We start from the raw sequence: 24,459 nt of genomic DNA, 5'->3' as shown, positions 1-24,459 counted from the left end.
TTATTCTACATGACACTGCTATATTTGCTTTAATTATTTAATTTTTCTTTAATTGACTACTACCTCCATAATTTTACCCCTTTCAAAACATGTCATTAAAATTCAAGTACCTCTTTTTTCTATAGTGATAGTTTCCATGTAGTAGACATGTGCATACAGAGGCTATGTATATACAACTGAATCGGTTTTGTTGAATGGTGTGTCCTAGAGGATCCATATCTCTGGCAGGACAGCAACTATTTCCATTCTTCCAGAAAGCTTCTCTATATCCTTTACCAAGCAATTACCCCGCTGCACCAACCGCTGACCTGATCTAGTTAGTTAGCTGACCTGATTTAGTTAGTTTCGTCTGTTCTAACAATTGTATCAATGGGATCATACATGATGTGAGAGAAGTCTTAGGCTCCTTTTCTTCTGCCTTGATAAGTTTTCATGTTGTTGCTTATGTTATTCCATCTCACTTGGGGATGAGTAGCAATCAGTGAATATAGTACACTTCATTTTTATTCTTTGAGATTCTCATGCAATACATTAGATCAATCCTCGCAAGCATACACCCCTCCCGACCCACCCAACTCTCGATCATCTTTGTTGCTTGAAGCCCATCAGTTCCAATTCATGCTGCCCTTCACCGGGAGTGAAGCCTTCCACTGAAACATGGTCAACCTACCTGGGGATGCACCCTTAAAGAAAACTGTGAGGAAGAAGAGATGCTGAAATTACACTATAATCTCAAAAAGTAAAAATAGTATTTTAAAATAGGATTTCACAAACAATTCTGAGCTTTTGGGCTTTTTGTTGAGGATTAACTGATAAAAATGTATCTGAAAGCATGTGATAGACATAACATTTTAGGGGGGAATGAGATAACTAACTCTCTATCTTCTGTCACCTAGAGGTAGGAATCCATGTCTGCTTCCCTTATCCATGCTTTGATTCTGTCTGACTTGAACTTGCCCGGGTCTTGTGTGTGCTCTCAGCTGGGTGTGTCACCTGGGTGTGCCACTGCCCCACTGTGTCCAGATGTTATTCTTTCCTTATAATCACCCAGCTCTTAGCATCTTTCCACCCCTTCTTCTGAAGTAAACCCCGAGCTCAAAGAAGAGGGCATGTGGTATAAGAGGTGTCATTTAGGACTGAGCATCCCTCAGTCTCTTAGACTCTGCATGTTGACCCGTGAGGGTTTCTGTGTTAACAATCATCTTATGCAAAAATAGAGGAGCTTCTCTAATGAGGTTTGAGAGGTACGCTAGTCAATATATAGCCATATGTCATTAGGAGACAGTTAACACTACATATTTTATCGGAATAACAGTACTATGCTCTCTCTTAGGGCTCAGGACATGTCTATTCACAGGTTTGTGGCTCAGATAAAAACAATGTCAGGTGTGGGTTCCGTCTTGTGGAGCAAGTCTTAAATACAATCAGAATCTGGTTATTCCCGTAAAATCCGTCCTATCATTTCACAAGTGGGCACACCACTGCTATGGTTCTCAGGATTCACGATGGGGTGACAGAGATTATTAATATTCTACTCCTGTGCTGTACATAGCACCTTCTAGAACCATTAAAGCTCTCCAGGAAGGATGAAGCTTCCCAGTCAGTACCAGATTAGGTCTCCATCTTCTATGTCTCAGGTATGTGGAGTCTTCAGTAATGGAGTCTTAGTGTCATGTTTTTAAGGGTCACTAAAACCTTTGACAATAGCCTGTGATAGATTCACTGGCCAACAATAAAAATAATGCATTCCAGACACCAAGACTCTTAATTGTCAGCCTCCTGTATCTAATAGGGAATTTATTTTTGTGAGCATCTGATTCCATATCCTATAGAGTTGGTTTTGTCTCTTACTGCCCTGCATGAACATATTAAAATATTATTTCATTTATTATATAATTTTCAAACTTTATTTTAAGCTACCCTTTAACTTGTCCCTTTCTCTCCAAGAATACTTTCTCTGCCATCCTCCCTTCTAACAGTTAGGGGTCCTTTCTCACAGCACTCTGTATGGTCTGAAGATGAGAAACACTTTCCTACAGATGGCAGCTGACGTCTCAGCTCTCCCGTTGGTACTTTTTCCACTGTCTGTGCTATTTATTTTTCATGCTTACTCATCCAGGAATGAAAAACCAATCTACTTAGATCCAATATTTGTGAACATTTATCATGTGCAGTGTGTTCTTGAACCTGCTCAGTGTGTACCAAGCCCTAAGTTTTCCAGCCCACAGCTGGAGGGCAGAATGACATGTCCTAGCTCAATATTAGCTTCGAAGAGGAATGCCAATGATGTGGCTTTCTGCATTGAGATACAATCTTCTCTTCCTCCAGTGCTTATTCTCCTGCACTCAAAATAGACGACTGGAGCATCCGTTGCCTTGGGATGCTTGATTTGTTGGACTCTTCTCTCCCTTCCCAACCTCCCATCCTTATCATGTGAACTTGCCAGACACCTGCTCATTGTTCCAGTGCCCAGTCTCCTAATGTTCAGCTGCGTTGTTTTCTAAAGGCTCACATTTGATATGGGTCTAGAAGGAATTCTGTTTGAATATGGTCTTATTAATCAAAGAGATAGCTGGACACTTTAGGGAAAATGAAGAATCATGTTCTAATTTTAAGGAATCAAGAGCAGTTGGCTTCATTCTTTTTTCCCTGCAGCAAATAGTATGTTGGCTAATAATTCTGATCATAAGTCAGCACCATGGATAATGTTATCTGTGATACACTTTCCAAGTTATGAACTGACTGTAAACTTTTGGTATTATCTGGAATTTTTCTTCTCCCTCCTCCGTACTCTGTGTCTTCTAAAGTAGTCAAAATAGGGACTTGGTTCCAGAAACCTAATAAATGTCTTCTGAGATCTTTCCCAGTTCAATGTCTTTATTGTTCTACGTATATCTTTCATGGATCTTGAATAAACTCATTTTAAAATGTCTAAATTTGCATTTAGAACAACCACCATTGTACTTCATGTACACAAATATATAACATAACATAACATAACATAACATAACATAACATAACATAACAACCTCTAAGGTTTTAGCTTTTTTATGTTCTGAGAGGTGTTTTCTTGACTAATTATTGGTATGGAGCACCCAACCCATTGTGAGCCGTCCCTTCCCTTCCCTTCCCTTCCCTTCCCTTCCCTTCCCTTCCCTTCCCTTCCCTTCCCTTCCCTTCCCTTCCCTTCCCTTCCCTTCCCTTCCCTTCCCTTCCCTTCCCTTCCCTTCCCTTCCCTTCCCTCCCCTCCCCTCCCCTCCCCTCCCCTCCCCTTCCCTTCCCTTCCCTTCCCTTCCCAAATACTAACGATGTGTCTTTGGCACATCTCTCAGAGCAAACCCAACTGCATATGCTGTAGACACTCCTAAAGCCTGCTTCTCCAGGAAAGGGGACCCACATCATCATGAGATTTAAAATTTAGTTGATCACTTGTCCTCTCAGCTGTGTATTATGTACTCACAATTCAGGATGCTTTCCAACATGTGATTCAGACAGCAAAGTCAAAATATGATCTTGGGGTGTGGGTGTGGGCACAGATTTCCTACCTTTGACCTTCAAAATACACATTGCCTTCAGTACCATGAAAGCATTGCCCCACACAAGTTTCTAAGAACTAACTGTAGCCCTCCTCCCATGATGATTTTTTTCCTTATCACTATTACTAAATATTAGCGCAGTGTTGTTCCCTTCAGCGACGGCTGTGACCCTCAAAAGAGAAATCAATTTAATTTCTCAATCTTGACTTGCAACATCAAGGATACCAAACAAAGATAAAGATTTGAGAGAAAGAAGCTCAACAACCTACCGAAAAGCACAGCAGTATTGAGCTTTCAATAAATGCTCAAAGTCCCCTGTGCTTTCTCCCTAGAAGAAATGAAGAACATTACTATCAGGAAACCATATTAACAAAGTTAGTCCCACAAACACTTTGCTTGAGTGCTGGAATCTTTTCTCCCTTCATCTCGTCAGTGTTTGATAAATCACTAGCAAAGATGTGTTGGGCTAACACAGGGCCTGTATCAATCACATGAGCCAGTGTCCTTTTGGTTTATAGACTTCTAGCCTAGGCTGTTTCACAATACAGGTAGGCATATGGGTATCAAGTCCAATAACCTGGTATGAAAGAACAGGATTTACCTTGGTATATTGGTACCAAATGCCACACAGCAATGATACCGCCTATCTTTCCCTGGCCATAAAAGAGAGCTTGTGTAATCTTGGCTCCCATCTCTCTCTCTCTCTCTCTCTCTCTCTCTTTTTCCCCAATCTGGTGGGTCTTGCATACTCACTTGAGTAATTACATAATACTTGATTAATTCCACACTCAAGATTATGTCTTAATGAATAAGACAACGGCTCTGGTCACTGTTAACTTCTGGCATAATCAGGTACTTAATTTTACCTCAGAAACTCGTTTTGACTGCAGGTCACTAAGGTCTCAAGCTTTCTCAAATGAGAATCCATCCAGCTGCAGTCCGCTACAGCCTCTAGAGAAAGGCCATGCAGTCTCTCTAAAATGACTATGCTCACACAAGGGAGAATTTGAAGAATCATAGGCACCAGGTCGTCTTGGAACTAATGTTCCTTTCAAAGCTAGTTGAAAGAAATGATCAGCTGAGACCCCTTCCCCTCCCAGGAGACCTTTAGGAATAGCATCTCCCAAGAAGACAGCTGAAAGCACGGAGTTACAGCATGCTGTCCTTTCAAGCCCAGCAATGGGGTCACTATGCAGGACGTCCTCTTTTATTACAGAAGGCAGATGCTCCATTAACAGAGGAATTTGTATTGACATTTTCAGGGACACACAAAATAATTGCCACTTGAATTTTTTTTCTATGCTTTCAAAGGAGTGTAGGAATTGTCTTCAACTGCACTGCATTTATGACTTCAGTGAGGGGATCTCTGTAGATGTGCTGTGCTGATTCACTTTCAGACAGAAGCTTGCACATATTTCTTCTCAACTACAAAGTAGATATGCTCAGTGTTCTTACAAGACCTAGTGAAAGCATACTCACTTTCTTTGCCAGCCATTGTAAAGATCTGTTACCTGCCTACTATGTCTTAGACACCGCACTAGGCAACTGTGTACAAAAAGGGAACATTCTCCCCCTTAATATGGCCACAGTCAAGTGGAAGATGCAGGTGTGCTGTAGCCACAGGCAGAAGGAGAGGTAGTCAGTAAATAGCCTGGAAGAGAATAAGGAGAACATTCAGTGGGAGGAAGAGAATACACAAATTTACCGTGGTTCCCATGTCCCTGACATTTTGGGCAGTTTGTTGCAAAGAGCCTGGTGGGCAGAGCACATAGAAAGACAATGACAGAAGACAGAGTTTGGAATCTGTTGCAGTAAGTCCATAATGACATGGTCAGTTAGCAGAGAACTTTCTCCCAGGTCTCTTGGTTTCAAAAGCTATGGGTTTTTCTTTCCTCAAAATACAGTGGGTTTCTCAGTGGAAATAAAATATATAAATTACCTCCAAGAAGCATTCAGTAGGTTCTTTTGATATCTGCATTTTAGAGGTGAAGAAACGCAAGCATAAAGATGTAAATCAACTTGTCCAACATTATGCCGTGAGATGGATGATCTCACATAATCAGGCTTCGGGGGTCTCTAGCTCTACCTCCAGACTCTACCCTTGATCCAGAAGCATTTACATAGCTGTCTGTGTGACAAAAGGACGCCTTCTGCAACAGGCCTAGTAAATTTCCAGACTTGAGGTGGTCAGAACAAGGAAAACGGGGAATTGACCCCAGTCATAGCTCCAAATGGCTTTCTCTTTACCTGTTTGTAACTATGTTTCTTACAGTTTTGTTTTGTTTGCTTGTGTGTGTGTGTTTCAGTAAAAAGATCAGAGGGAAATATCAAATATTTTCCTGTTTCACTCTTGTCTGACTTATTCTGTTGAGACAGGTTCTCAGCGCAACCTGAAGCTCATGGCACTGGGCTGGCTGACTAGTGTATTTCATGGATATCTCCCTCAGTGTTGGTTGGTATTACGGTCATGTTCAAGCATGTCTGAATTTTACCTGGGTGTAGGGATTTGAACTCAGGACTTGGACAACCCCATTCATAACTATCTGACATCTCACAGTTGAGGTAAAGAGGTAAAGTCTCTACATGAAAATCTACTAGAAATGTTATCAAAGAATATCCATGGCTTTGACAGAGATCTCTGAGATGCTCCAAGGGCTTCATTTGTATTTACTGTACAAGACGCTAAAAGTTCAATTTCATAAATCTCAAAGAGATATATCTGAAAAGTTTTGATTATTTTACTTTTGTTTAAATTGTCATGTATAAATGGAAAGTTTTGGGGGATATAGGATGAAATCAAGTCAGGCCAAACAAATCCTGTACATGTTTCAATATATCCATTAATAGTAATAATTAATACTAACATTAATATTAACAGCATCCAAACAGCCTTGGGTACATCATTTTGTTTTATACAACCAAAGGATTAGGGTATCATTTTCCCTAGGCATGTAAATAATAAGCTTACCCTTACAATGTTGCTCAAATACTATGGCTTTTTAAGCTACCTACCATGGTTGGAATGTCTAGAGCACCCAAATCACTTATTGCCAATCAATATTTGTTATAAGTTTAACATCAGAGATGTGGGGGGAGGGGAAGGAGGAGTGATGTCAATGTCGAGACCCAGAAGATTAGGAATTGCCAGAGCAACAGAATTCTGCCAGCGTTTAAAAAAAAAAAAAAGTAATTAATACGCTGCAATTACTATCCAAGGTGATTGTCTCCTATTTTCCTAGAATTGCTTAAGCAATGTTTGGACAGTTAGGCGAATATGCTGCTAAAAGCAGACCAGAAGTGCAGCCCTAAAGGTACCTGCAGGTCTAAGGCAGGTGGAGCACTGGGGCCCACAGGGGGGGATCTTTGCGTACACTGCCTCATCCCATATGAGAAGATGTTCAGTTTCTCCTGAGAGGGTCAGTTGTCATCCTCATGTTTACTTCTGTGCCTTTGAGGTTTTGATATATGTTCAATGTCTGAGGAGTGACGAAGTAAACTAGCATAAGCAGCATTTGACCCGCCCCACCCTGTTTACACATTAGAAGCATACACAGGCTAAGCTTCCCAGGGTATGGGAGAAGTATCCCTATGATCATGTCTTATGGAAAGACTGCGATCCAGAGTCTCTCCTCATATTGCCCGTCCTGGTGCTTGTTGGTTATGGCCCTTCTGAAAGTCTTTCTTTTTATATGTGAAGATTTGGTTCTGTTCTCATTAAAATAAAAAAGCAGGTACTGAATAGGCCAGAGTGCAATGTGTAACCTTCTGCAGGAAACTTCTGTCCTTTGTTTCGTTGCTCTACACTGTATTGCTTTTGCTCCAAGTTCCCCTTCCCTCACATGAAGCCCATATTCAAGAGGCATGTTAAAGCACATAGTTATACCACAATGTTCCAAGGCCCTTAGGTCATGGCAACCTAAAGATCCATACAACTTACAGTTGATGAGGCAACCACTGGTAAAGTGTCCCAATAATCAGACAAGTTTCAGATAGTGTGATGCTGGCAATACTAACACGATAGAAGTAGCAAGATAAATACAGGTGGATGGTGAGGAACGCCTTCATAAGTTGATTTCTGTCTGAGTCAAATGGCAATGCCCCCAAAACATTTGCAAAATGAGTCTCTATCTTGTTGCCCAAGGGAGGCAGCTGTGCAATCTGTGATAACTGCTGAATTATAAGGAGAGTTGGTTGTGTTCTTATTTCAATGTTAAGAAGCAAGATTATAGTCCCCCAAACACTATTAGAATGTCTCAAAGAAGAAACCCAGTTCCCTACTTGGATGTAATGGAAACTGAGAAATTTGTATCTTTCTGGTCTTTGGTTTTCCGTGTTTACTAGACTTGAAAGACAGCTACATGTTTTCCAGGTGAATGATTTTGGGAGATACTCAGACATGTCCTCCTATGTCAATAGTTTCCTTAGGATTACAAATGTTTCCAAGCCATCTTGCTACACAAATCAAATAAACCCATTCACCAGGACCTGTCTGTTCTCCAAACCAGTCATGGCCTTATCACTTTGCATAAAGCCTCGTTTGTGGTACTCACCAATCTTTGTTTTGGCTTAGACAGAGACACATCTGTTCCTACTGCCCTACCCCCTTTCCCTTTCAGTACCAAGATGCCTCAACAGATGTCAACTATACCAACTCCAGTTTGAATTCCAACTTTTCCCAAGCACGGTGATACACACACATAACTCTAGTATTTAGGAAGCTGAGGATGGAGAGTTATGAGATCATAGCCAATCTGGGCTACATAGAAAGACCTTTTCTTAGGGAAATAATAATAATATCAAAATTTTACTTGTCTAGCTAATTATCACCCCCACACATACCTTCTCTTCCTTGGGGGCAGCTCAAATGGCATCATAGAGGTGAACAGCTGAGCTTATAGCTTCCTGTACTTCATGTAGCTTTGCTGAAACATGGATGGAAAGTTTCAGGCCTTCTTCCAAGAGAGCAACCTCTTCAGCAAAGCACGTCCTTGTCAAAGCACAAAAGTAAAAGGTCTACAGTGTATAGATTTTTTTTCTTATACTTACACATACACACAAACACACAAACAAACACAAACACACACCCACTCAGCCACATCTTTGCAGTATACTTCTAAGGGTCTTCTTACATATCCGACTCTCATCGTGACTCTGGCAGTAAATGTTATTACGAGCCTCAGTTTCCCAAGATGCAGTATCTACAGTAAGAAAATGGAGTGAGATGAGAAAGGTCACATGGCTGTAGAGGGAAAGATCAGAGCTTGGCTCTAATGCTCTGAGAGATGCCTTGGCCATGCCATTGGCTTACCAGTCCTGTGAAGGAAGGAGCTCCAGTCTACGAGGGAATTCTAACTGAAGTATGAGTAGCGTTACTTACTGAGTTCTCGGAACAGTCTATGTTCTAGATACTATCCTTTCTAGTAGCTGTCTGTGCATTATCATTATTTTGAATATTACTTTTTATTATGCCCATTTAAAGAAGAAAGTAGGACTTAAGGTGTCTACGTGGCTTGCTACAAATTACACCACTTGCAAGAGTATAATGACTTGATAATTCATGTTCACATCTCAATTTAAATCTATAGAATTTAATTTTGGTAGTGCCACACAGTTAAAACTGGGTGGGAAGTAAGTCTTTATGGATGGGGTCTTGTACAAGAAAAAAATGATAGTTATAAAGTACTCTGCAAAGGAAAAAAAATCTGTTCTAATTTATCTGCATGGTGGTGGAAAACTCTGTTGAGCCTTTGTGTTGTGGCTTCTTATGAAACTGTTTCTGCTTTGTTTGTTCTGATATCTTTAGGGATGATCCAGTCAGACCAGCTATGCCTAGACTCTCCTTAAATCCAGAAGCACTCTTCAAAAGCGCCATGCCATTGTTAGTGTTAATATTAAAATTCCTTCCCTAGTCTCCTAACAAGGTTGAATCCATGCTCAAAGACTCTGGGTCCCATACAGTATCCCCAGCTAACAACCTAGTGTATTTAAGAAAGGCTTCATTAATAGGGAAAAAAGCATATTTTATATTGGGTTATTTTCTTGCAGTACCAGAATTAATTCAAGGGAATGGAAAGATTGCTTTGGATTTCAGAATACTGGTTCTTTCAGAGGACCCAAGATCAATTCTTACCACCTGTGTCAAGTGGTTCACATCTTTAATTCCACCTTCACGGTATCCTAAGGTCTTTAGTAGCCTTGTTGGGTACCCACATGTACATGGCAGATACCAACACATATGCTGAACACATTTAATGAAAATGACTCCCATGGATTCATGTTTGAGTGCTTGGTCCCCAGTTAGTAGAATCATTTAGGCAGATTAGTTGGTGTGACCTTGTTGGAGATGTGACATTGTTGGAGCATGTGTGTCACTGGAATTTTGAGATTTTAAAAGCCTATGCCAGGCCAGTCTCATGGTCTCTCTGCCTCCTGACTGCTAATAGGTATGTAAGCTCTCACTACTGCTCCAGCGCCGTGCTTGCCTGCCTGTTGCTAACCTTCCCTCCATGACATCTTGGTCAGACTATCCCTCTGAAACTGTAAGCAAGCCCCCAATTAAAAATGTCCTTTCATAGCTTTCCTGGTCGTGGTGTTTCATCACGGCAAGTTTGGGACTTTCTCTCCTGAAAAAAAAAAAAAGGGTGGGGGATGAAGGAGGAGGAAAGGAAGAAAGAGAAAAGAAGGCAAAAAAAAAAAAAAAAATCCAATCTCATCAAATGAGATTTTTTTTCTTTTTTAGAAAAACAGTATGTTTAACATTAAGTGTATTTTTAAGAAGCCTTTTTTTTTCATTATTGTACAAAGCTATGTCAGTCAAGAAATCAGATAGAATCTGTGCTCTAAAGCATTCTATATTCTGAGAATGGCAAGCAACTCTACTTCACCCTAGAGCAGATAGCTGGGTCTGGGGAAGCCTGTGGTCCAGGTATAATTGAGTAACTCTTCTGTCCACAGTCATGAACAATGCAGAAACCCCTACGTATCATGTGCCACCTTGCTAGTAGATAACATAGGACAAATTTGTTAAAGATGTTATTGAAAAGCCCTGTGATAGTCCAGTCAGATATCTTTAATCCCCCACTTTACAAGTCAGAGCATGGTGCTCTGGAGGACATGCTAAGGCCCCAGGACGAATAGGTTCCCACCTCTTCTTGTCATTCCATCCATTCCTTTTGACTGTGCAGCCAGCTAAGGTGACCCCTTGTTCAGTGCCATCTTTATTATGTCTGTTATCAGAGCTTGCTAGGGCTTCAAAGACCCTGGCTAGCCAGAAAAATATATTACGTTTTCTAAAACTCGCACACATTTTTGGGGCTGAAATGGGACAATCCTAATGCTTATTTTTCTTAACAATTTATAAAGCCACTGTTCCGTTCATATTTACACATCCTTGTGTATGTGTCTGTTTGTGATGGTAGTCACTAAGTGCTTGTTAACTTTGAGGCTTTAGGGTACGAATTTTTAATCTATTGCGACTGGAGAAGCAGCAAAATGTCATAGGAGTTGAAAAACATAAATATTAATTTTCAGTCTCTTTTAGAGAGTTGTAATTGCTCTCTATTTGAAAACTTCTTGTGTTATATAATAAGCAGATTTTAGAAAGGCATAAAGGGCAAAACATACACAGGCGAGTATATTCCCTTTCTTTTGAAGGCAAGTTTTATTTTAAAAAAATAAACATTTTTTCATTTCCCCTAAATTTTATCTTCTTTAAGGTTAATTTGTGGCTATCAAGTGGTACCTTGAAAATGCTCCTCTGATTGGTACCACAGGAGACAGTGAGGGTCATTGCTCGTCCCACATAATGGTACCACAAAGTAGAGCATCACACCTGACCCTCTCAGGAACCAGTAGCTGACTGTCAACCAAACGTTTTATCTCTTTCACACACTTATCTGGAACTGAAAATGTCCCACGATTTTACACTGCCTGGCTGGGGCAAGGGACAGTCAGCAGAGGCTGCACCTTGAGGCAGCTGCTCTTTCCCTCCCTATTTCCTTGTGCTCAAGGAAGGCCATCGCCTTGGGGTTTGGAACAGCCTCACCTAGGTAACCTTTTACCAGTGGAGGATGGGCAGCTTAGAGCCCCATTTCTATGTTTTTGTTTGTTTGTTTGTTTTGTTTTGTTTTGTTTTTACATTACCTTTCCCTTTCTCTAAGTAAGAACTTCCTAGCCAGCTTTTCCTATGGCCATCTCTGGAAAGGCAAGGGAAACAGCGGCTGGGACTGATAACAACTGTGCAGCTCCTCTGAACTTAGATGTTGCCCTGGGTTGACAGGAGAAAGGGACGGGCCCATGGAGACGATGAACTGCTTGTGGGGAGGCCTCAAGCTTCATGCCATCAGCAGGTCGCTGGACCTCACAATGCTTCTCCAGAGCCTGTCTCAGGACAGGCATCTGAAATACTGTCAGTGCCGAACGCGAATCTCAAAAGGCCAAGTTTATGTTACAAACCAGGGAGGCTTCCACCGTGCAGTACCAAACGGACAAAGACAAGAAGGGAGGAAATGGGAGCAAAGACCAAGTGGAATGGAACTTAATCTAAACAAAACAGGAAACTAAAAAGATATTCCATTCATCAAACAAAGTATTTTCTGTTTAGAGGTCTGGTGTCTCCTCCTTAACCACACATAACCATAAATATATTAAGTGGCCTGTTTACTAAAGAGAAGCCATGAGGTGAATGGGGCCATAAATTTAAGGTCCTACATCTGAGGAAAGACAGAAGGTTCTAGAAAAAGAGCCTTCTAAGTCCATGCAAGGAAAGCCATCATGGCTGCCAGCTACACAGAGGAACTTGGAACAGAGGTAATTCTCCATGGAATCAAGGGCATCACATAACAGCATCCTGTTTGTTTACTTTGGCAAGCACAAGATGACTTTACTAAGTGATAATCTAAAAAGGCCCAAGGTCAGCTGCGTTAGTGTCAGGAAAAGGATATCTTTGAGGGGCAGGAGGGAGCCTTCTTAATCTCTTTCTATTCAGCCCTTCGTTCACGGGGCTCAGGGGCTCTTCAAAAGAACTGGCAGCGTTACCAACTTGCTAAGAGAGACTGGCACTACTGTTCTATTATCCGTGCATCCGAAAAGAGGCTACAGGACATTGTGAAGTGGGTAAAACTTGGCCAAATAGAGAAATGGTCCCATCAGCTTCTGCAGAATGGGCAAGTAGTGGGAGCAATCTTTCCCTATAAGCAACCACTGTGATTGTTGTCCCTTAAGCTTGGCAGACTTGGCGCTCAAGTCATTGCAGGTCCGTGGAATGCCCTCGAGGAAGGATTGCTGCAGAACCCAGGTGTCAAACCCAAGTGGCAAGGAAAGCCTGACCCTTCCCCTGATGGCACTGTGTGCCAGTCCACACACTTAAGTCACATGCTCTGAAGAGTGACTCAGTGGGAAGTTTCCCTTAGAAGGAGCCTCAGCCTCAGGCCAGGGAGTGTCCCCATGCAGATAGCACCACCTCAGTTGGCTGGCTTATCTTCAGCTCCCTCCAAGATTAGACCCTTAGGTCCTTCTCTCACTATCAGAGCAGATGGGAACAGGAGACTGAACTGAACGATCGAAGAAGTGAGAGAAACACTCAGCTGAGTCAGCTACTCACTAGAGCCCTAATTAAGGGCTCATTCCCAGATTAAAGTAATTGGGCCAACCTGGAAATTAGCCCCAAAGAGAGGAGTTGACTGTGTCATTAATATTTAGAGATTTAAAAAAATAAAAATAATAAAAATTTTAAAATCCAAAAACCAATATTATACTTTCATACTTTTCTAAGGAGCATAACGTATCCTATATCTCAGGTAAGTGGGCAGGGCCAGCCTTACCTCCTCACCTACTTGAGACTTTTGACTGCTCAGCATGGCATCCATTCAAGTGATTCACACTGAGTTAAAATAAAATAAGCCAAGGCATCAAGGTCAGAGTGAAGTAGTTTCTAAGACCTACACCTCTGTGTCCTTTAAAGAGACATGTGTCCCATTACTTTATGTTAAAATCCTAGACACACTATGCTGTCAGTGTTAGGAGAGTGATACAATGATGCTAAATGGTGTTCTGTGAGTGGGACTAGCATCCTCATAAAAGGGGCCCAGAAAATCCTTTCATCTCTGTCTGCCTCTCGATGATACAAGAAGCCCGCAGACTGCATTTTGGGAGAAAACCCAGAGGTCCCAGTCCTATATTTGTTTGCCTTCTCATCCTTTGATAAAAACAATTGCTTTCTCCCACATGTGACTCCTCTATCACCAGGCAAACCAGGCCACAGTCAAACCAGTTTCACATTTAAATGCAATTTTGTAATGTCTTCCAATTAGGGCAACAATGGGAGACACAACAAAGGGAAGAACAAGATTTCTCTCAAATACTAATGAAGATAACACATCTTGGTGGCCAGAGCCATAGACAGTCAAAGGTATTGGACATTTCTACTCTGGTTAGCAAGACTCAGTTGAGTTCTTGTGTTTCTCTCAAGAAACCAGTGGGTGTATTCAGTATATCCTCCAAACCTGCCTGTCTTCTTCAGAAAACTTGGAGCCATTCTCCCAGTATTGTGAAGATTTAGCGTGCCTTGGCCTCCTCTCATGGGAGAAGAGACAGAAGCAAAGGTTCTGTCCTTCACACTGCCATCTCTGCCCAACTCAGTCATGATAATCCTCAAGGTGACTAGAAGAAAAGGAGGGACTAGTGACCTCTGAGGAAAGAGTTTGGCACCAGCAACTTGGGGGGAGACTGTTGTGATGTTCAGCTGTTCCCCTCTCTGTGCGCATGCAGCTCCTACCACAGCTAACCTTTACACCTGGTGCTCGAGAGACAAAGATAACTGCCACACCTGTGTGAAGCCTGGGGCCTAGTGGGCCTAGAGTGAGAGCCTCCATCTCGAGGGCTATCTGCTCAGGAAAGATGATGTCCCCTGGGCCCACTTAGGCCCCTGGGGGATGGGACTATTTTTCTTGCTGGCTTCTTTTCCTGTGAGGAAGAAGTGCTAATGTGAAAAAGCTAAGGGCACGTCGAATTGCTTCTGCTCACAGAAGCTGTGTTTTGGAGAATTCCTTCTAGAATCCCTACTGGCCTGAAATACCTCAGAATTTGACTGTCCTAAAGAACTCTCTTCCGCTGTGCGAGTCTGGGCGGGCAGCACATTCAGGAGAAACCACAGGGAAACAGGTCTGTTTTTAAAATTTCCTTTTCATGTTCTGTTTCCCTTTTACCTCCTCTCCTGTTCTTTCCATATCCACTGTCATTTTACTACCCAGAAAACCTAGTGAGTCCTCCCAGCTGACAGGGCTGAGCTTGTGTTTCCACGGAGTCCAGGTTCGTGGCAGGCCTGTTGAATATGGCCCTGGAATGACGTGCTTTCCTGCTCTTTATTTATCAGAGCCTATGACTCATAGGACCTAGTAGACTACGCTTCCAAAAAGCATTAGTGTTTGTTATTTTCCAGTTAGCATACAAACTGTTTCAGAATGACAGTATCAGACAGACAGCCAAACAGACAGACAGATAGATAATTTTACTTTGTTTAATTTTACCCTTGTCCCTCTTCACCCTTCCTGCTAATCTTCCTTCCCACACACAATTCCTCTTCTGTTTCCATGTCACATATATATGTACACCCACACACACACACCCCCCACACAGACCCCTTTTACTTTCATACAAACCATTCTTTTCTATTGGAGGAGGGGAGGGCAGGCATGCCCCACGGTGAGCACATAGAAGTCAGGCGATCACTCTCCAGAGTTAGTTCTCTCCTGCCACCCTGTGGGATACAGGGTTCAAACCTAGGTCATCAGGCCTGGACCAAAGGGCCTCTTACCACTGACCCATCTCACCAGCCTTATTCAGGTTTTTTTCCCCTTTAATCTGCATATGATAGAAAACATGTAGTATTTCTTGTTCTAAATCTGGCTTCTTTGATTTATTTGCCTCTCTTGTTTCATCTAGCATACAAACTATTTCAGAATGACATTCTTAGGTAGATAGATAGATAGATAGATAGATAGATACATACATACATACATATACATATATAATATATATATAATATATATATATATATATATATATATATATATATACATACATGTCTTAGTTAGGGTTTAACTGCTGTGAACAGACACCATGACCAAGGAAAGTCTTATAAAAAACAACATTTAATTGGGGCTGGCTTACAGGTTCAGAGGTTCAGTCCATTATCATCAAGGTGGGAGCATGGCAGTATCCAGGCAGGCATGGTGCAGGAGGAGCTGAGAGTTCTATGTCTTCATCCAAAGGCTGCTAGTGGAAGACAGACTTCCAAGCAACTAGGATGAGGATCTTATGCCCACACCCACAGTGACACACCCATTCCAACCAGGTCAACCAGGTTGAACCTATTCCAACAAGGCCACACCTCCAGATGGTGCCACTCCCTGGTCCAAGGATATAGAAACCATCACAATACATAAATGCATAGATAGATAGCTATAGACATTTCATCTTCTACACTTATAGACACCCATGCTGGTTCCATACCCTTACTACTATAAATAGTGCTACATGAACATGAATGGACAAGCCATCTGTCCGATGTGCTGCCTCAGGTGTATCCAGGTATATACTTAGGAACGGTACAGTTTGCTCATATAGTCATTCTTTTTTGTTGCTGATGAACCTCCATGCTAACTTCTATATGGCTACTCTGGTTACATACTCTACAGTAGCGTATGAACATCTGTTCCTCTACATATCTGCTCCAGAACTTCTTGGGTTTGTTTGAGGTTGTTTTCAGTCATTGTGTATACAGTGGGATGGAATCTCAGTTCTGTGTGTTGGTTGGTCTGTTGTTTAGAGACAGGGTCTTCCGTAGCTTAGTGTACAGTATGTAGACTGTGGACCAGGCTAGTCTCAAACTCTCCCTGATGTTCCTGCTTATTTCTCCTAATTGTTATGATCACACATGTATGCCAACAAACCTGGCTTCATTGCAGCTTTCTGAAGTTTTATTTTTAGATTTATTTGTTTTATTTTTATATGTATGAATGTTTGCCTATATGTGTGTACATGTACATATGTGGGCCACATATGTGTGTGGTCCTTGCAGAGGTCAGAAGAGGATGTCAGATCTCCTGGAAATGGAGTTAGAGATGGCTGTGAACCATATCTGAAAACTATACCCAAATCTTCCACAAGAGTATGTATACTCATAACTGCTAAGACATCTCCACAGCCTCAATGTAGCTTCAATTTACATTTTCCTATGGCTAATGTTCCTATGAACAATTTTATATTTTATATGTATTTATTGGCTAAATCACTTCTTTTGGGAACTGCCTTTTTAAATTTATCTGTCCATTCATTGATTGACTTTGTCTTTTGTAATTTTGAGTCAGGGTTAAAGTTTTTTAATTCTTTCTATATTCTAGATGTATAAAGATTAATAGTTGGCAAGAATTTTTCTCCCAAAGATCCTGAATGTTAATGCTTTCTCTCAAGATTCACTTTAGCTGTCTTGCTTAAAGCTTGATAAAAAAAAACTAAAGTCCTTTCCGATCAGACACGTGTGAGCAAGTTTTCCCTGAGCCACAAGCTGCAGTGCAGGAAACTATCTGGATCAAAAACGTGTTCTCGTGATTTCCATTAAGGGATTGTCTCGTGTTCCCTGTCCCCTAAGCGAGTGCTGATAACAGTCCTCCATACCTTAGCACGTAAGTCAATCATTAACAATGGGCTGTACTTTTCACTGGGTTGTAAAGAATGGGAAGTCAGAGCTACAGAAATCTCCTTTCTTGAGGTAGGCAGTGGAGGGAAGAGTGTCACTTGCCTGTAAACCTCATAGCCAATATGTAGCAGGCTGCAGCCCAACACGCAGGGGACGTGTCCGAACAGAGGAGAGTCACAGGTAAGGAATATGGGTCCATTTCTGATTCTCTATCCATTCTGATTCTCTCTTCTCACTTTTCCAATCTGTGGACTAAAAATGAACAGGGTCAAGGTATAATTACAGTATCAGTGGTAGAAAGAGGGTTCTATGGATTGACCTGTGTTTTAACAAGAGATGGGCATTAGCCATTAGTTAATTTACAAACTCTGTCTGACTCCTTCAAGACTGATTTCTTACAAACATCTGACTTCTTCAAGACTCGAAGTTCCAGAGAGAAAATGTATGTCAGTTACAGGAGCAAAGATCAGTGCAACAGCAGTGGTCACATGACAGGCCAGTCCTTGGGGAGGATAAAGATGAATTAGTGTGGACTTGGGGACATCTCCAGATCCTATGCAAAGGCAAAGGGAGGTTAGATGGTAAACTTGAAAGAATTGCTACAAACTGCGCCAAAGGAAGTGAATTATGCTTATTTCTCTTTTTTTGACAGACTTTGGGGTTTCTTTGGGTTTTTTTATTTTGTTTGGTTTGGTTTGGTTTGGTTTGGTTTTTTGCAATGATTTGTTTTAAAATAAATTTGTCTTCTTTAGAAAGCTTCCAGATACTCCCTTTCCTTTCTCAATGACTTTCTTCTGCTATTACATGTGGCACTCTTGTGACACATTTATGACGATGAACCAACGTTAGCATGCTATCTACTTAAGCTCTTACACTATCTACATTAGCACTGAGTATTTGTCTCAGATATTTTATGGGTTTTAATAAATGCATAATGGCACATCACTGACTTGTACAAAGTAGTCCCATGATCCTAAAAGTCCCATGTTCTACCCAGTCCTCTTTCCCTACTCCCCTACCAAATCCCTCAAAACCACTGACCATTTTCCCTGACTCCATGGCTTTACCTGGTCTAAAGGGTCACCTGGTTGGAATTAAGTAGAATGTGGTCTTTTCAGATTGGTTTGAATTAGTAATGTGCTTTTGAGTTTTCTCTGCATCTTTCTGTGGCTCAGTAGCACATCCCTCTTTGACACTGAGTAACATGACTGTGTGACTAAACTCCAGCAAATGTATCCAGTTGGGCAAATGTTTTAGCATGGTAGAAAGTGGAAACAACAAAGGTGGGGGGAGTTAGAAAGTGGCAGTACTATAGACGTGGTAGAAGCAAGAAGAACACAAAGTAGAAAAACTAGCTAGAAAGCTAAACACAGATGCCTCAGTTGAAAAAAAAAAAAAAGCTCTGGCTCTAGGGTGGAGCCAGCTTTTGTCTAAGCATATAGATTATGCTGGGAGACACATTACCTTCAACCCAAGAGCCCAACACATGGTAGGCACCCCCATAACATTTTTTGAAGCAACCAAACTCCAAGACTTTTTCCAAAAAGAAGCTTCCGCAAGACACCAGCTTATTGGCCCAGAAGCCATCTCAGGCAAGCTGTAGCTTCTTGGTCAGATGATCCTTTGCATGCCATAGGATAAGAAAATATTCCCTTGATAACCTTTGTTTGACCGTGGCTTATGGAAGGTATGAGTATAAGCAAAGAACTCATGTTTCAACCTAATCACAGAAGTAGCCCAAACAGTTTCCATGTAACAACAACAAAGGCTATAAGAAGAAGATGAGCCAGCTATGCCTTCAAATGTTCACCACATTCTAGAGCAGAGAACTGTCACGTACCATTATCAGTAGCCCATGAAATGATGTAGGAGCCCAGTCCAAGGGGATGCTGCTTACAGTATGGCTGTGTAGTTTTCCAGGGAAACTGATGGGCCAGCTGGGGCTTGCAGAACCTAAAGAGACCAGCAAGTAGCAATTTGCTTACTCAGTGGGGCTGCCACGCAAAAAAAGCTGATCACCCAGGCTAGTCAATGTATTGGTTCAAAATCATCGACTGCTTAAAACCAGGTTCTCTGCCAGAGCATAGCATTGCTATTCCTTAATGCCCAGATTCCTTTCTTACTGTGTGATGAAATGGGGAATTAGCCAGACATGAAGATAGGACCTTGCGATTCGGAGCTTTTCATGTCCTCTGCTAAGTTAACTTACACACTCAGCACAGGCTAAAAAATACCTGAGGATTTTCTACACAAGACAAATCTAGGAACTGCTTTGCCCAAAGGCTATTCTGTAGAGTGGAGCTCATCCAAAAACTTTACAACTTATTGCTTGTCTCAGTTTTGCTTACACAACAAGAAGGCTTGGCCATCATTGTAGACAGTTAATAATGGATGGTGGATTTGGAGGCATCAGAATAAGCAGTCTGTAGCGCTCTATCCCACTCAAAGCTCCTAGATGGGAATATTTGAAGATGGAGATGTCTATGTGAAGGCTGATTCTGTGTGCACATCTGCCGACCTAGAGATCTTCAAGCCAGAGGGCAATAGAAACATCTCAAGCAACTTCCGTGTAATGAGAAATGAGCAGAGGAGAATCAGACTCTGATTCCAGCACAGCATCAGCTGGGGAAGCAGCTGCCTCTCTACGCATCAGCTTCTAGCCACTTCTGCTTGTCTGGCTTGTCTCTAGAGCATATCCTGAACAGAAGGTGCCTGAGACAGGAACAAGCAGTGCCCAGGCTAAAGCCACAACGACACAGAACTTATCTTGCTTGTGCAAAGCACCAGGCTCACTTCCAGAACCTGGGGCAAGTCTAGGCCCCCAATTTTTAAAAATGTTTTGATGATTTCATATATCTATGGGATGAATTTTTTTCTCATTTTCATTTGAGCACATGTGTCTCCCCCTTCTCCTGCTGGAATTCTTCTCAACTGGTGTCCCATGTTCATATCCTCTTTTTCTGTGTGTATGGTGCCAGATAATTGACTCCAATTTTTTCTGGGAGAAATGTGCATCTATATCTCAAGACTTTGCTTTCAAGGAACTAACCAAATAGGATGTCCATCTTACTTCCTTGTTTATTTGTATTTTCTTTTATGTCTAGAAGAAATTAGTCATGAAAAATCTAAGACCAAGTCCAACATTTGGTAGTAGGGGAGAGGAAGAGAAGGCAAGGTACTGTGTCCTGGGAATGTGACTTATTTTCAGACAAACCTTCTTGTCTTCCTGTCCACATTTTCTCGTCATTTTTTTTTTTCAGAACTCTTACTAACCTCCTTCTTTTGACCTCATTTCATAGTTCTTTCCAGCCTGCCTGATATTACTCAGCTTCAGACACAGGAGACATTTATGCATCTCTCATTAGTATAGGGCTCAGGATTATCCCCCAAGGGATATGGCGTGGGTGCAAAGATGAGAGCACAGGGCAGTGAATGTCACGAGATGGACACAATCTCTTTCATAGGAGCCCTCATTTTTAGGGATATTAAAGGACAGACACTATGGCAGAAAATTGTACAATGTCCTTGGCATTTATAAAGTTAAACTCTGGGCCCTTTGACCATCCATATGTTCTCTCCATGTAGGTTAATCAACCACAAATTATATAACAGGATAGGGCTTGGAAATACAAAGGTGGATGAAGTAGCCCTTGTTCCCAAAGAGCTAGTGGGTGAGACTGGCTCATGGGTCCATGATGGTGGCAAAAAGTATGGTGACCTGGGACCACATCACAGAAACTTGTAATGAGCTCTGCTCAAGAGGCCCTGGGACCACATTGTGATAGACGATAGAGCTCCTAAGTACCAAACTGAAAGATGAAGTTGAGAGGAAGATGTCTGCGGAGAGCATTATATTGGAAAGAGAAGCCCCAGCGAGCAGAGAACAGAAACACAGAGGTGATACAGTGGTAGCTGGAAGACTGCAGGTCAAATAAAGGAAATTGGGATGTTTGTCCTGGGGAGAAGTGATACCTGAAGCAGAAACAGGGCTAGCTCCTCTGGATGGACTTAAGCCATGCAAGAAGATAGAGACTAAGAAAACCATCAGAGCATTGCAGATAGACGAGGCATGAAGGGAGATTTGCATTTGCAGAAGGAAAAATATGGATGGAATGTGAAGAATAGTTTAAAGGAGACAAAACAGAAGACGTGGAAAACACGTGGGAGGCTTGTTGACATGAGGCGGCTTGGAAACAGTGTTCCTAGGAAGTCTCATTCTACAACTGTCACCTCAGGGTTCCTGATGACCCGTGAACAAGACTTTCTAGAAAGAGCTGGTTCATTAATCACGTCACTTCTGATGTATCAATAAAGCAACTTTCATGGCTTTATTTTGCATCGACAACACTATCATGTAAATATTCCTTACTGATAAGGGCCAGTCTCCCTCAGCATTTGTCAGTCACTAGGCTCAGGGAGCCAGCTACCTGGCATTTCTTTACTGCCTCTGTAAAGAGAAGTTTTCTCTTTGATTATGAGTAGACACGCAACTGCCTTGATGCTTGTTTTAGCACAGCGGAAGAGGATAACTACCAGGGAAGCTCGCCAATCACAAGGAAATCTGTGTGTTTATCTCGTACCGCAGTGTTGTCAGTTAGGTTTCATTTCAAAGTCAGGATTGTTCAAGCCAAAGTAGAATTGGTGTTAAATGCTGTCTTTAAAGAAGGAATATGTTAGAGAAAATTGCTTGACACTCATTAGTGTGAAGCATGAGGGCAGCACTCCATTGTTGTGACTCAGTCTAAAAATTTCATCATCTCTACTAGTTTGCCAGGGCGGCCATAGAGAAGCCTAGCCAACTGGGGGATCTCAATGGCAGAAAGATATTGCAGGTGGGAGGCCAGGAAACAGAAATCAAGGTGATCAAGGTAGCAAGAGTGGCTGTCTTCTGAAGTCAGTGAGGAAGAATCTGTTCCTTGTCTTTCTCTTCACTACTAATGGGAATCTCTTGTACTCCTTGGCTCATAGAAAGAACACCCTTGCTTCTTTTTTAATGTTGACATGCTCTCTCTCTCTCGCTCTCTCTCTCTCTCTCTCTCTCTCTCTCTCTCGCTCTCTCTCTCTCTCTCTCTCTCTCTCTCTCTCTCTCTCTCTCTCTCTCTCTCTGTGAGGGGAGATGCATCTTTGTCAGTATGAACCCATATGTCTAGACCGAGCCATCCCATTTTAATAAGTTAGACTGAAGCAAAGCCCATTATAATGGGCTCCTCTCAGCTGCGTCCCTCTGCGATGACCTTATTTCCAAATAAGATCCAATTCTGAGATGTCAAGTGTTCTTATGTTTCAACATAAGAATTTGTTGTACATAAACAGATACAATTCAGTCCAAATACCACCTAATAGGATTTCAAAATTAAATAAATTATCTTCTATTTAAAAAAAAAAATAAAACCTTGAAGATCCTCCAGTTTCTGAGTTCTTCTTCTGTTTCTTTCTGAAGAGACCTGAAGTTATTCTCATACAGAGTTTTCACTTGTTTGGATGGTTACCCTAAGATATTTTATATTATTTGTGAATATTATGAATGGTGTTGTTTCCCTAATTTCTTTTTCAGCCTGTTTATCCTTTGCGTAGAGGAAAGCTACTGATTGGTTTCAGTTAATTTTATATCCAGCCACTTTGCTGAAGTTATTTATCAGCTGGAGAAGCTCTCTGGTTGAATTTCTGGGGTCGTTTATGTATACTATCATATCATCTCCAAATAGTGATACCTTGACTTCTTCTTTGCCAATTTGTATCCACTTGATCTCCTTTTGTTGTCTTATTGTTCTAGCTAGAACTTTGAGTACTATATTGAATAGATAGGAAGAGAGTGAGCAGCCTTGTCTTGTCCCTAGTTTTAGTGGGATTGCTTCAAGTATCTGTCCATTTAATTTGATATTGGCTATTGGTTTGCTGTGTATTGCTTTTATTATATTTAAGTATGAGCCTTTAATACCTGATCTCTCCACCACTTTTAACATAAAAGGGTGTTGTATTTTATCAAATGCCTTTTCACCATCTAATAAGATGACGATGTGTTTTTTTTTTTTCTTTCAGTTCATTTATATAGTGGATTGTATTAATGGATTTTCATATATTGAAGCAACCTTCCATGCCTGGGATGAAGCCTACTTGGTCATGGTGAATGTGGTTGATCGTTTTGATCTGTTCTTGGATTTGGTTTGTAAGAATTTTATTGAGTATTTTTGCCTCAGTGTTCATAGGGAAATTATTCTGAAGTTCTCTTTTTTTGTTGGGTCTTTGTATAGTTTAGGTATTAGAGTAATTTTGGCTTCTTAAGATGAATTAGGCAGTATTCTTAATGTTTCTATTTTATGGAATAGTTGAGGAGTGCTGGTATTAGCTCTCCTTTGAAGGTCTGATAGAATTCTGCACTAAAATCATCTGGCCCTGGGCTCTTTTGTTGGGGTGGGGGGATTTTTAATTACTTCTATTTACTTAGGGGATATGGGCCTCTTTAGATAATTTACCTGTTCTTGATTTAACTTTGGTTCATGCTCCTAATTTTGTTGATTCTTTTATCTCTTTGTTTCTATTTGGTTGACTCAGCCCTGAGTTTGACCATTTCCTGTCATCTACTCCTTTGGGGTGTGTTTGCTTCTGTTTTTTTTTTTTTTTTGTTGTTGTTGTTGTTGTTGTTCTAGGAATTTCAGGTGTACTGTTATGTTGCTAGAGGAGAATCTGTCCAATTTCTTTACCAGGGCACTTAGTTTTCTTCAGCACTGCTTTCATTGTGTCCCATAAGTTTGGGTATGCTGTGTCATCATTTTCATGGAATTCCAGGAAATCTTTAATATCTTTCTTTATTTCTTCCCTGACCAAGTTATCATTGAGTAGAGAGTTGTTCAGTTTCCAGATGTATGTGGGTTTTCTGTTGGTTTTATTGTTACTAAAGTCTATCCTTAGTCTGTGGTGATCTGATGGGATGCATGGGATTATTTCAATCTTCTTATAAAGGTTGAGGTTTGTTTTGTGACTAATTATATGGCCAATTTTGAAGAGGGTTCCATGAGGTGCTGAGAAGAAGTTATATTCTTTTGTTTTTGAGTGAAATGTTCTGTATATATCTGTTAAATCCATTTGGTTCATAACCTCTATTAATTTCATTGTGTCTCTGTTTAGTTTCTGTTTCAGTGACCTGTCCATTAGTGAGAGTGGAGTGTTGAAGTCTCCCACTATTATTGTGAAGGGTTCAATGTATGTTTTGAGCTTTAGTAAAGTTTC

The 24,459-nt window shown here is 41.2% G+C and overlaps 1 protein-coding gene across 1 annotated transcript in view; it reads left to right on the top strand.

Annotated features, from left to right (window-relative positions):
- Prlr (prolactin receptor) overlaps positions 1–24,459 on the top strand; it is a 179,499-nt gene that overhangs the window by 19,779 nt on the left and 135,261 nt on the right. The window lies entirely within an intron of this gene.

This window comes from Mus caroli, unplaced genomic scaffold (assembly GCF_978045245.1).
Source record: "Mus caroli unplaced genomic scaffold, Mus_caroli_1 scaffold_16, whole genome shotgun sequence".
Lineage (NCBI taxonomy): Eukaryota > Metazoa > Chordata > Mammalia > Rodentia > Muridae > Mus > Mus caroli.
Note: the sequence above shows the minus strand (reverse complement) of the source record. Positions and strands in the feature narration are given on the sequence as shown.